General features: G+C 42.6%; 1 protein-coding gene across 1 annotated transcript in view; it reads right to left on the reverse strand.

Annotated features, from left to right (window-relative positions):
- The window catches only part of PID1 (phosphotyrosine interaction domain containing 1), a 232,532-nt gene that overhangs the window by 62,853 nt on the left and 155,339 nt on the right, over positions 1-14,340 (reverse strand). The gene's annotated exons all lie outside the window — the stretch shown is intronic.

Here is a 14,340-nt window from a genome sequence, read left to right on the forward strand (position 1 = left end):
GAAAAATGTTTCTTCTGGATGTAGGCAGACTCAGAAAAAGTCTTTGACTTATAGCCTTAAAGTTACCACTCACCCGTATATGTGTGATTATTATGGAATTTTAAAAAAAATCTATTTGGTTCTACTTTGTTTGATTTCCCAGTTCTGAGGTTGAAAAGAATAAGACATCTTTGCATCAGTCTAGTGAAAAGGAAAGTTATAACAGCTTCATTTCATATATGAATTTTAATACATGGGAATTTATAAGCATGTCAAATGGTGCTGGAGAGAACTCATCTAGTAATACAGAAATGTCTAAAAGCAATTCTATCATTTATCAATAGGCAAAACTGTCTATAACCCATGTTTGTATTAGAATTACTCTTAAAATTTTAAGACTTTTATTTAGAGGCAGGACCTAGGGAAGTATCATGCTTTTCCTTTACTTTAGAAAAACTATGATGACTTTGAATTAAGAAAGGAAATCACAATGCCAGCAATTGCTAACATATTCCTATATATTCTCATTTTATTGAGTAAGGAGCATGGCATTTTTTGGACAGTGTCAGCATTAGTCTAAATAATTTGTTTTGGAGGCAATATCCCTGCTAAATGGAGTGAAGATAATTTGTAATCTTCACTCAAAAGACTCTTTACACAGCAATTTTGCCTTAACATATCATCAATAAAGACATCTCCGTTTCACCCACTTAAGGTTCCTGCCATGGGGTAATTTCACTAAAAGTCGACCACTTGACATAAAGAAGACAGCCCTACGATAACACATTCTGACTCATGATGGCATTATAGTTCTTAACTTCAGCTTTAGAATTTTTATCTTTCTCACCTAGGGGTTCAGCTGGAAGATAATGATGTGTGGCTGTCTCGAGGGGATCAGATGGGTAATACCAAAAGCACCAGAGTCCTAACTGCTCAAAGCTTTCAGAAATTGAAGTCTGGGTTATATCTCCACGGGAGGAAAACACCATGCATATGTTTGGTCAGAAAAGAAAATAATTTCAGAACCATGTCTCTTAACCCCTCACTAAGGATCCCTGTAATGTACCCTTAGACTAATAACCCCACAGTTCAATCTCAAGAAGAGAGTCTTGCTTACAAAAAGGCATTCAGATGTGTCATGAAAAACAAACAAGTTAGGAGTGGAGAGCAAAGTAAGAACATATGAAACACACCGTAAATCTCCAGCACTGGGAACTCAGCTGTGAAAATAGCTTGTTAAAATCACCCTATGTTTGATTAAAAAATAAAACATTTCTACAAAAACATCCACGTTTGAAGTCCACCACTGCTACAAGATAAAATGAAGTCTTTAAGGAACTTTCGAGATAGAAATATGTGAAGTGTTTATGAAAACAAAGTTCTGTTGACCTTGTATGTGAAATCTCACTTTACACGGGTACACAGTGCCTTGCTGAAAACCTCGAGTTAAGGAAGTCTAATTTGGTGGGAGAACACCACGGAAGGAACAGATGCTGCCCCGTGACCCGGTCTTATACTTTGCCCAGTGTTCTCCACCACAATGAGAATGCTAAGCTTTGAATGCACTGAAGAAAGTCCAACTAGATAGAAATCAGGTTCTAGAACATTCTGATTGAAAACTTGAACATTCTTGGGACATCATTGTTAATGTAGCTGTCTCAGGTGGCCTTTGCAGTTATGAGAGAAAGTATATGCCTTTAATTAGAAGTCACTAAGTTTCTTTCTTTCCCAGTCACCTCCACCTAAAGCATGAGAATCCATATTATTTGAACACTGCAGCTATTCTGCTGCAAAGAATTCACTGAGTTGACAATGTCAAATACCGTTCTTTGGAAAAACAGAATGGCGTCTTAAAAAGGGAGGCACGAAAAGGAGTGGTTTCCAACTAATCATTATAGGTACTTAGATAATATCAAGTTGTTCTTCAGAAGCGCGTTCTAACCATCATTTTCCCCCGGAAGTAACATTTATAAATGCTTCTTTCTTTTCTTAACCTAACAAGCCTAAAGCTTTCCTCTTTATCCTTTTTGAAGAGTTAACAAAAGGATCTTGCATTGAAACCATAATGGTCTGATTCAACTGAAAAGAGAAGCAGTGGAAGTCCTCAGAAGAACTGCTTTCAATATGCAAAAACGCTGCTGCAAGTTACGTGGAACATAAGTTTATCTGGATCATTCTGGAATGTGAGCCAGGAATTCTGTGAGGTCAGGCTCTTGTTCTATTGCCAGGAGTTTCTTGAGTTTCTTACCACAGGCATGAGCTTTGGGTCCAACAAGTCTTGCTAAGTATAAAATCGTCCTTCAGGGGCCCACTGAAACATAAGCCTATGCTGTAGGATATCCAAAGAGGGGTCCTATTGGGGGTCAAGACTCGTTATCAGTCTCAGAGGCCAACAGCTAGCAATGGCTGTGTTCTGTGCAAAACACGAGAATTCTGGTCCGTGTCCTCATTTGTAAAATGAGAGAGATAGACAAGTATTCCTTCTAAATTTGTTTCACCAACCACTGCCTCTATAAAAAGTGAAAGATAAAAGGAGGAAAAAGGGATATCACGGTTAAGCAAATTTGGAAAATGTTGTAAAGGGGGATAATGTTTTTTTACGACAGGACTTTCAGAGCCTTTAAGCAAAGTTTTTCTTTGTCCAATGTACTCATACCTAAACCACATTAAAACATTCTTAAGTAGTTTCCACTTGTTAAAGTTGTAAGTACCCCACTATGTGTCCCTGATTTTCTACGTCTCTCAGAAAACTTTCTTCCTTTTGGTTAAAACATATAGAGAATGCTCTTTCCTGAGATTGGTGGAGAAGAAACCAGGATAATAATATATCCCATGTAATATTTAATATGCAAGGATGAAGTTCCTGTCTCCAATCTACAGCCCACCCTGATCTCAGAATTCTTCCCCTTTTTGAGATCAGGCTCACTCAACCTTTCCAAAGCTCTACCCCTCATTCGATCTCTCCAGCGATGTGCACCACAGGTTTTCCTATTCAAAGCGAGTTAGGAGTTAATAGACTATTTTCTTTGGCAGCCTGGGGCAATTTGCTCTCACCGTGTTCATGCTTTTTTCCAGTTTTCTTTATTCCTTTTCCTGGCTTAGTCTCCATCATCATTTTTTGGCTTTCTGCTCCACTGCATTTCTCCGATGCTAAAGCGATGCTGAGGACTTTCTTTCCCTCTGCCAGAGCAAACAGCCAGAGGACCAGGTCCTGCCTGGTGCACTGTAGCCACAGTGGGGAAGTTGGCCGACGCCTGGGAACTTTCAGGAACCAGAACTATTTCTCAACAATGTTTGCATCATTCAACCATGGACTTTTAAAAGATCAATCTCCTTCCCACCCCAACGGCTCCCCAAATCTTGCACTATAGAATCAATAAGTCAAAAACCAGTTGAAAAATTCTTAGAATATGGGTCTACAAGAGAAGGGAAAAAAACTAATTTTAATTCAAAGAGAAGTCAAGGACTAGGTTGGGTGGGGGGTAGAAACATGGGGGAGGGGGGCAGAAATACCCTACTTTACTCTCTACTTTACACATACAAGGCAGCAGATGTGGGTTTCATTAATCACTTCACATGGGCAGATGTGTACCCACTGGCTTTAACATGGACCATTTTGAGGCAGGAAATTCAATATCAAAGGCAAGCACCAATAGCTTAACTTATTGCAGGATTCCATGAATACTGAACTGAACATGTATAAAGAAAGATACATAAGGACTTCAGAGAAGTAAGGGGCACCTCGGTGGCCCAGTTGGTTAAGCATCTGACTCTTGATTTCAGCTCAGGTCATGGTCTCAGGGTCGTGAGATTGAGCCCTGCATCGGGCTCCCCACTCAATCAGGGGTCTGCTTGAGATTCTCTCTCTCCTTCTCCCCCTCCCTCTGTTCCTCCCTCCACTTGTGTGTGTGTTAAAAAAAAAAAAAAAAAATCAGAGAAATGGAAGACTCCACTTAGCTAGAAATTTGGAGTTAGCACATTAAAGTAAAATTTAAATCCCATTTTCAAATAATATCCTGACTGAACGTGACTATCCAACTGTGAGTTAAAATTCCTCCTGAGAGGGGCACCTGGGTGGCTCAGTTAGTTAAGTACTTGCCTTTGGCTCAAGTCATGATCTCAGGGTCCTGGGATGGAGCTCTGCATCAGGCTCCTTGCTCAGTGGGGAGTCTGCTTCTCCCTTTCCCTCTGCCCCTCCTCTGCTCATGCTCGCGCTCTCTCTCTTTCTCAAATAAATAAAATCTTTAAAAAAAAAAATTCATCCTGAGAGGAGATGACACTGAGGGTCACATTATTCCACCAGAGCTTGAAATTTGGAGTTCCTTTCTGGAAGACCTGTCTCTTAGTCAAAAAATGCTCTCATTGTCTCAAAGGATGAGACTGAAAGTATGATATGATTCTGAGGAAAACTCTTCATTGATCTCCTTCACTTCTGAAAGTGTATAATTGTTCCCTCTGTTCTTCACAGAAGTTTCTCTTCCTACATTATAAAACTAGAACATAACACCCTGATATTTATTTTAGTCTCCAAACTTCATTTCAGCAGAATTGTGATAGTCTACAATAAGGTCATATATGCTAACAGTTTCATGAAATGCTTACATGTGCTGGTTTACAATTTGAAACAAGTTCTTTTAATCATATCAAACAACATTTCAAGTAAAGGGAATTAGAAGACCACAAAGGAAATGATGACTCCCTAATGATCCAGTGCATTTTTTTTCCAGAAGATAAAAACAGGGCTTCTCACCTACATACAACAGTGCTACTCAGGTTGGGGGGATATGTATATATATAAAATCTCTCTGCTTCTGGCACAAGCAACAATTTTCTAGCATTTACAGACATACAGACACACACCAGATTTCCTCCTTTTCCAGTAACGACTAGAGAATTTAAAGAAGTCATCCTCTAAGCCTACTCATAAAGAGGTAGATCTATGATCCTTGGACTCTCCAAGGTGGTTTCATCCTCTAAACGCCCTGGTGCTCAGATAAAGTCCCCCAAGCCCACTGTGGTGATGAACAACTATTAAAATCAAATGCAGAGTTGGGGCCCCTCCACAAGGGATGATCAGCAGCAAAAGGTTTTAAGTCAGAAGCCTTTCCCTACACACCCCCAGCTCCTTGGCAAGCCAGACGCTCAGTGAAATCCAACATCACAGAACAAGGTCTGGAGCTGTACAGATAAGCAGACCCACTGTACCAGCTCAGGCGTGTGCAGAAACTGAGCCACAAAGGACAGAGCCATGCCCTGGGTGATCAACGACAATAATTCAGTAAGTATTGGCAGCTAGTATATTAGCTCTAACTGTGGCCCATATGCTGGCCACTGTGTTTGCAGGCATTATTTTATTTAAAAGTACCATGACTCTATAAGGGCAATCCTATTATCATGTTCATTTTATGGTTCAAGGAACAGAGGCACACAGAAGCTAGAGTTTGCCCAAAATTGTGAAGATAGTAATTTACAAAGGCAAGGAATCCCAGACCCTCTACTGGGAGAGACTGTGCTCTCCATCCCTTGCTTCAAATGCCCCCCTCTTAGTCTCAGCTGAAACTGGTGCTCTAAGACCACAAGCAGGGCAGGTTGCAGAGCCTGTGGGAAGCGGATTAACTACCTCCCAAAGATGTCCATACCTCACCCTCTGGAAACTTTACTTCCATTGGTTAATTCCTCTCTATCATGTAATGTAACAGATTCACAGGTTCTGGATTCATAGGCTGCTAGTTGATCACCCTTAAAATAGGAAGATCACCCTGTATTATTTATGTGGGCCTGTCGTGATCATCAGGCTCCTTGCAGGTGGACAAGGAGGGCAGAAGAGGGAGTGAGAATAAGATCGATGCACAGTGAGAGACTTGGTCGGCCATGGCTGGCTCTGAAGACAGAAGAAGGCGACATACACCAAGGAACACAGATAGCCTCAAGGAGCCAGAAGAGACAGGGAAATGGGTTCCCTCCAACCCCGCATCCTCCAGAAGGAACACAGCCATGCCAACACCTTGACTTTAGGTCGGCAAGGACTGTTCCAGATCTCTGACCTACAGGACTGTACTACAATATATGGGTCATTTTAAGCCATCAAATCTGTGGGACTTTGTTATAAAGGCAATGGGAACACTAGCACCGAGCCAGAGACTCGGTAATTAGAGTCTTGAAGCAAAAAGAGGACGGAAGAATGACATAGGCCTACAGGTAAGGAGAAGGGTAAGATGGAGTAGAGACAATTCCTCTCCAAACTAGTTCAAAGTCTGTTCCTGTTCCTCAGGGAAGAGAAACCAAAGGCGGATATGAGGAGCAACTATGCATTGTTTCTGGTGCTGACTATAATTAGGCAGGGAGATGCCTGTGTTCCCTTTACAGACTGCGGGCTCAGTCATGCTCATCAAACATCTCTGCCATCGCAACAGAATCCACAGAAAAGAATCCTCTAGGTATTGTTATATAGAGAGTCCATCCTGGGAGGCCTCCACCTGACAATTAGAGTCAAAACTGCCACGCAGAGTGGGCAAAACCAGGCCCAGAACATTCTGGACATGGTCATGCCAGTAAAACCGATTTCGATTTGCCACGCAGCCTACAACACAGGACAGTTTCCATACGGCCTTCCATAAAGGACCACAGAAAATGCCATCTCTCAGGGAACTGAAGCCTCTGAGCTCCTTAGGGTTTTAGTAGAGATTTTGTCCAGTCTCTCAGAACCAAGGACCTGGACGAAGAGGGGTTACTCCAGTTCACACCTGAGAGCTGACAGGCAAGTAGAATAAAGTCAGTTCATCAGACATCAAATGTCAACAGAGCACAACCTCTATAGGGCTAGGATTTCTCACTTGAGCCATTAAATGGTGCCATAGTTCGTGTCCCAGAGATGATAGATTTCTATTTTTAAAACCATGCTAGACGTGGGAGAGACTTCCAGTGCCCACCAACATCAGGGTCCCCTGTGGGACTGATGCACTCTGCTTGATGACAGTTGCCAGCCCCCCAGCAGCAAGGGGGTTTGTGGGACCGGCACTTCCAATGGGCTAGGGGCAGAGCTGATGTAGGTCGCCTTTAGGAAGAGGCATACAGTCCATACTCTTTCTCTCTTTGTCAGCTGAATGCAGAGGATCCAGGTGCCTGGGCCTAGAGTGACCAGAGGGTCAGAGCTGAGACCCTAGACCCTAGAGAAGAGAAAATTGGACTTTGCTGGGTGTAAGAAATAAAGACTCATTCTGTTAAGCTACTGGGGTTTCAAGGCCACCAGTTACAGAAATGGCCCGGATGAATATGCGGGATTTTACACACCAAGAACGTGTCCAAGTTTGATGATTCAGCAGTTGCGGAAACCACTGCCTGCCCTTGGATCATCAAAGAAGCAGGGTGCTCTGCTGTATCGGGCTGCTATTTCTTATTAGCTAAGGCAACTTTACCTCAACTGGCTTACTGATCTTTTGGAAGACTCTTTGAGCTCTGGGAAGCAGCTCTCTACTTCGCCCTGCCTTCCTCCTCTGAAGCAACACTAGCAAAGGAGACGGACTCAATGAATGATGAGTGAATGAATGAATGGGCCCCTCCTGCCCACCACTTGGTGACTCGGTTCAGCCTTCTTAGACACTGGTTCAAATGAACCAGCCTCTGCATGGTCCCCGCACCAGTTGCTGTGGGACAGCTACTAATTAGCCTGACAAAGCAACACTGTAAATGTAAATGTTTCCAAGAAATGTTTAATGTGAGCAGCCTGTGCAACAATACAACTAAAAATAGACTAGGAATTGACTTCCTGGCAGAAAACGGAGGGGGCTGTGAAGCTGTGATTAACCAACTATATGTTTTATCTTATTTTTAAAAATGCATTAGACTCAAATTAGTCTGAATGCGTATGGCAATTATTGACTGTGTCACTCATTAGGAATTAATTATAGACTATCTTATGGCATCTCCCCTGTTGCTTTGAACCCATAGAAAATTGTTAATTATAACAGTGAGCTTCCAGCTTACATAAACCTGGTACAGGAGGTGCTCACTTGGAAATGCCCAGCTGAGATGCTCAGGGTCTCATCTTGTCTCTGTTGCTTCCTGGAGGTGGAACCTTGGAGAAGCGACTTACTCTCTGAGTTGACCCATTCAGTGGGCATAGAATATTGGATGAGATCCCCCACATGAAGCACCTCTTAGCCCCTGGCTGGGGAGGTCATCCACAAAGCTGACTGTCCATATGACTGGTACATGGTCTGGGGCAGATCCGCACCTCTCTGAGCTTTAACTGCTTCACCTAGAAAAACGGAGGCCCGGACACCACAGAACCAAGGACCCTCCTCTGACAAAGTACCCAAGCAGTAAACAGATGTGGTTATGTCCTGGGTGCATTTATAAAATAAAGTTTTGGGGGGTTGGGGTTTTTTTGTTTTGGTTTCGTTTTCCTCTTTTCTTTCCTTTTTTTTTTTTTAATATTTTATTTATTTATTTGACAGAGAGAAAGAGAGATCACAAGTAGGCAGAGAGGCAGGCAGAGAGGGGGTGGGAAGCAGGCTCCCTGCTGAGCAGAGAGCCCCATGCGGAGCTCAATCCCAGGACCCTGAGATCATGACCTGAGCCAAAGACAGAGGCTTAACCCACTGAGCCACCCAGGCGCCCCTCTTTTCTTTTCTTTTTTTGGTTTTGGTTTTTGGCCAGTGGACTTTTGAAATATCTTTGGGTAGCGTGTTACTGATTAATTTAGCTCCATTTGAGAATAATAGGAAAGAATTTCCATAAACCAGGGAGATGGCGGCACTTCCTTTAGCCCCGGCTCCTATCTGATCATCTGATGGGGGGCCCATTTCCCTCCAGAAGCACCGGGTGGAGAGGCAGCTGCCCGCCCTCCTGAGGGTAGATTCAATCAGCAAGGAAGGGTTTCCTTCCAGCTGCAGGCAGTTAAAAGCTGAATAACCAATTCAGCCACACTAAACCCAATCTCTCCCCTCAGGACAGAGGAAATAGTCCATTTGAACATGGATTAGGCCAAATCTCTTGGGATCTCTTATGTAGAAAGGGGGGGGAAAAAAAAAGAGTCCCTCTGTCCACGTGAGGGAGAAAAGGGCCAAGGAGTGTGGGCTCTGGGGATGTGTGTCCTCCCCAGCGATTGTAATTGTTCAAATGGCACTAGTGACTTCAACTTCCACAAGCGTGGCCGGTTGCCTGAGTCACCGGCAGCCACACGCAGAACGTCCGGGGTGCGGGGGCGAGAGCAGACCCGAGCTACGTGCATGTGTCCATCATTTACATCAGGCTTCACAGAAGCCTGGCCATGTACATGGCAACCAGTCGCAGACAAGGAAACAGAGCCCCAGAGAATGCTAATAAGCAGATGGGGCTGGCTCTTGCTTCTAGTGAGGATTATTTCCAAAAACAACCTCTGTCCATTTTCTATCCAGCCTGGCACAAAGGTAGTGCTCAGTAAACATCAGTTTCAGGGGGGAAAATGCACCTCCTCTCAAGAAAAAGGAGTACTTAGAATCAAAGCCAAGACTACACAGGTCCTTGGCATACCTTCTGAGAGGAGAGGCCCCTGAGCATAGCCTTCCCTACATATTTTGATGAAATTATCGAAAGCTGAAAGCTCTTCCCTTTTTTTGGCATTTGTATCTTACAGTACATTTCATTACATATATCATATTTTGTTATCAGCAACATTGCAAAGTTGTTCTAGCCAGTAGCCTCAAACTTTGCCATAGTAAGATGTGGTAAGGTGATTTGCTTAGGACACTGGTCTGATTCTTGGTCTCTCCATGGGAACCAGATGGGAGCTCGGCAAGCAAGCCCAGACTGGGCTGGACCCCAGACCAAGTGAAACTGAATCACCATGGGTGGTGGCCAGAGATTGATAAAGAAATATACCACATTAATCATTTTGATCACATGTTGAAACAAAAATATTTGGAATATATTGGGTTCAATAAAATATATTACTAAAATTATTTGCACCTGTTTCTTTTCACTTTTTAGCAAGGCTACTCAAGAATCTAAAATTGCCAGTGTGGTTCATATTATATTTCTATTGAATAGAGCTGCCTTAGGGCAAGTCTTTTATTTTCTCATTTAACCACCCCATGCAGCCTATACCATGGAGACTCCAATAGCCCCATTTGATAGATGAGATAACTGAGCACGGCAGGTGGAAGTACTTTGCCCAAAGCCACAGAGTTGGTGAGAAGCTGAGGCTGGATATGCCTTAGGCAGAGAGAGCCCAATCTCCTCTTAATCACCACTCTGTACAAGGCATTGTCTCTTTTTCTGTGCAATGGAGTTTGTGTGGTTGGACACATCGGGAAGTAACTAAAGAAATAAAGGGCTGTCCCATATTTTGCTAAAGGATCTACTACCTACACATAAATTCAAGTTCATAGGTTAAGAGCAAATAACTTGAAACCCCAAAGTAGCATGTTTTCTTCAGGGATGAGATATTTCCATAGCAATAAGTCTGGCATAAGATACATATTCTCATCTTTAAAGGCAGACATTTAAAATCATTTTATTCTGGTTCAGCCCTCATTCCCTACCAATGAATAAATTGTATATTCCTTTTTGTGGACAATTAGAGTCTTGGAAACCGATCTATGCATAGATACTGATTTTTGGAAATTTGGTTTCAACTGATTCCAGATCCTCAGATGAAGCCTAAAATAACACAATAACACAGCTCAATTCTGTGGGATGGCCGTGGCCAACTAGGGCTCAATATATGAAGATACACTGAACCATCCGAAAAGACATGAAGCACTTTGCCCTCCATGAATCTTCCAATAGCTCTTCTTAACTCATTTGTTAACTAGCCATCTCTTTGAAAGATAAGACCAAATTCCCTACCTATCTAACAGCAAACAGCCAAAGAATTTCTTCACATCTTGCAGAGACTTTATAGAAATGATACAGTTAAGGATGAACTTTATATCTACTACCCTGCCCTGCTGTGAAACTAGCTAGCCAAACAGATAAGTAGTCAAATACGAAACTTACACTGTACAAGGGGACACATCATACTTTGTCCAACCGGCTGAAAACTGAAAAGCTATGAATTTTTGATCCACTCATTGGTCTTTTCTAACTGCCTTAGAAATACCTTACCCTCATAGTAATCGGCATTGCCTTCTAAATTCTTATCTGAGTAATTAATGAACTGTTGTTCAAGACTTACAGACAATAGCAATCCATGTTCTTGAAAAATGCCTTAGTATTTTCTGAAATGAGCTAGGGTGAAAACAGCTGAACGGATCAGTAGATAGCTGGATGGACAACTAGATAGGTTTCAACCAGTGGTCAGAAAGAATAAAGGGGCTGGTACGGCAGTAGAGAAATAAATAAAAAGAGAAAAAAAGGAAGAAATAAAGACCAACTATCTGTAAGAAAATTTCTTATAAGTGACAAATCAGTAATATCATTCAATAATGGATATGTCGTAGTCGCAAAAATAAAACGAAAAATTTTAAAAAGTCTTTACACAGGTTCTGCGTTATATAAAAATCGAATACTTGTCCATTGTTGTTTCCCTAATTCTCATTAAGGTTACTTGGAGGGCTGGAAAGATGGTGTAGACACCTTCTTAACCCCCCTCCTCCGAGAAACCAGGTACAAAGCACCTCCCATCTGTTCTGTACATACTAGGGTGTTTGCATCAACCATGGGATGCCTGGGATTCACAATGGAATCAAGGAACCAGATGCAGTGCATCAAACACTCACCCCCAAACACGTACAAGGCCCAACCCCTCCTGGTACCTGTGAATGTGATCTTACTCAGAAATAGGGTCTTTTAGATGTTACTACAGGTCATCCTGGATTTAGGGTATATCCTAAATCCAAGGACTGTCATCTTTAGATGTGGGAGGGAAATCTGAAACCCAAAGAGGCACTGGGGGTAGGGGGGGCAGGGGGTCATGTGACCTGTGAGGAGGAAGGCAGAGACCATGGTGATTTAGCCATAAGCCAAGGAATTCCGGGAGCTGCCAGAAGCTGGAAGAAGCAAAGGATTCTCTCCTGAAGCCTTCAGAGGGAACATGGCTATGTGGCCCTGGTGCTACTCACACCTTAGTCTCAACTTCTAGCTTCCAGAACCGTGAAAGAATAAATCTAGTATTAAAAGCCTCTCAATTTGGGGAGCTGTTACACAGAACCTTGGGATCTAATGCGCAGACATTTTCTGGAACCAGTGAGAAAGGCTGCCTCAGTCCTGAATACAAGGATATTCTACTCAATGGAAATGGGAGCAATGCATCATTTTGAAGAATGCCATGAACTGACTAGCTACTCTGAGCAAAATTTTACTCAAGAGATGGTGAAGCATGCCTCCTTTCGCTCTAAATCTGACCTCCAGGAACAAGAGCTCAAAGGAGTCAGGACAGCACCCATCTTGTTCATAGGACATGAGCTTGACCAGACTTCAAAATGTCCTACATAAGACAGACAAACAATAGGAATTTTGCCCAAGATTCTTATAATCAAGTCAACTGTGGTGCTTTTTCATCTGGGCATCTTGAAACAGAAGGAAACAATTTTGCTTTCAAAGTCTCACAGGATAGAAATATAGACCCACCATCTGAACGCTCCTGCCTCCCTGCTCTAGATGTGGTCTGTGGACAGGGCGCACAGACATCCCCAGCAGCTTCTCAGAAATGCACAGTCACGGGCCTCTCTCCAGCTGCACTGAATCAGAATCTGCGTTCCTAACTGAGAGCCACAGGTGTCTGGCTGGCACATGAAAATCTGACACATTCTCCTTCAGAGGATTCACTTGACAACTTTTTCAATGGCTACAAAAGTATGTCCTCTCAAACCAAGAATGAATGACCAGGAATTCATGAAGCAGACACACACACACACACACACACACACACACACACACACACACATGCTTTAAAACCCTTCTCAGCTCTTTTGATTCTGGCAAAAACTGTACACAGTCTTGATTTTTTTTAAAGGAAAAAATGAAAAGGAATATTTTATGTGTTTCACTGTATTTACTGAATGCAGTATTTTCTAACTGGGTTAGCAGACTCCTAGGAAAGAGTTAGACCCAGAAATCTAAGGGATCAGAAGCAGTATGTTTTTAAATTTTTAAATCATTGCTGTGGCTTTGATCAACAATTACCTCAATTTATTAGAAGAGCCCAAGCATGCTCCCATGGAAGCTCAGCTTTGGCAATCACCCTTTGCAGCACTTTGGTGAGCACACTGCACTGGGTGACAGGTGACACAGATACAACGGTGAGCACACAGTGACTTCCACCCTCCCCAAGGAAAGGAGACAGGAACACTATCTCTTTCTGCATGGGAAGGCAAGTGCCCTAACAGAGGGAAGCCTGCTGAAATGTGGCGGGGAGAGGATGGGACAGGGAACACTTCCTAGAGGAAAGGGTGTCTATGCAAAGTCTTAAAGAATAAATTGGAAGAGTCTTGAAAAAGAAAGTAGAGAAAGGCAGTCTAGCAGGAGGGAACAGCATAAGCAAAGGCACAGAGGCATGAAAAAAAAAATGAGATTCTGGCAACTGTGGAGCACAAAGTAGGAGTCAGTGAGTGACAGAAATGAAGCCAGAGGAGTAGGTAGAGGCCAGTCCATAGGACAGCCAAGGAGTCCAGACATTGTTGTCTGAATGACAGGCACTTCATCTTCCTGCTGCTGGTGATCGGAAATAAAAAGCCTGAAGTCTCCCTTTCTGGAGCATCTCACAAATCAGGCTCAACAAAAGAATAATGAAACTGTAAAATTCTTAATATGACATTAGCAAAAATTAGGACACTTCCAAAGAGGACACTTCCATCAATTACATTTTATGATGACAAAGCATAAAACACAGGAAATGTTTAGGTCATATCACATGGTTAATTTAGTGCAATAATAATAATTCAGTGTTATAAAATATTACAAGAGAAAGCTCACTAATACCAAGACTTGTAGGGATTTTATAGGGATAAAATAGTGGATTTCAATCTTGAAAAACATTTTCTGCTGAAAAAAAGTCATGAAAATCATCATGGTAATCTGCAGCTGAGTCACCTAAAGAAATTTTTTGAATCTTCTTTAAGATAAGGCAATGGCAGTCTTTGGAGGCTGTGCAAACTCAGTTTCTTCAGGCTATAGAAAACCCAGAGTTCTGACACAGTCTGTATTTGTGTGTTCGTGGCAAAGAGTCAGAAAAACAACATGGAATTTTCCAGGCAATTAGGGAAGTAGAAAAGCCTGTGTGTCAGCCACACACTGGTTGGCATGGTAATGTATGGAGGGCTGTGGCGCTGAATCCCACGTGGGCTGGTCCACAGACACAAATTGCATCATTACCTCTCACCAGCTGCCTTGCAGACGCATGACCCCCACCATACAAGGCATCGGGCAAGAGGTGATGGA

The sequence above is a fragment of the Lutra lutra genome, chromosome 3, assembly GCF_902655055.1.
Source record: "Lutra lutra chromosome 3, mLutLut1.2, whole genome shotgun sequence".
Lineage (NCBI taxonomy): Eukaryota > Metazoa > Chordata > Mammalia > Carnivora > Mustelidae > Lutra > Lutra lutra.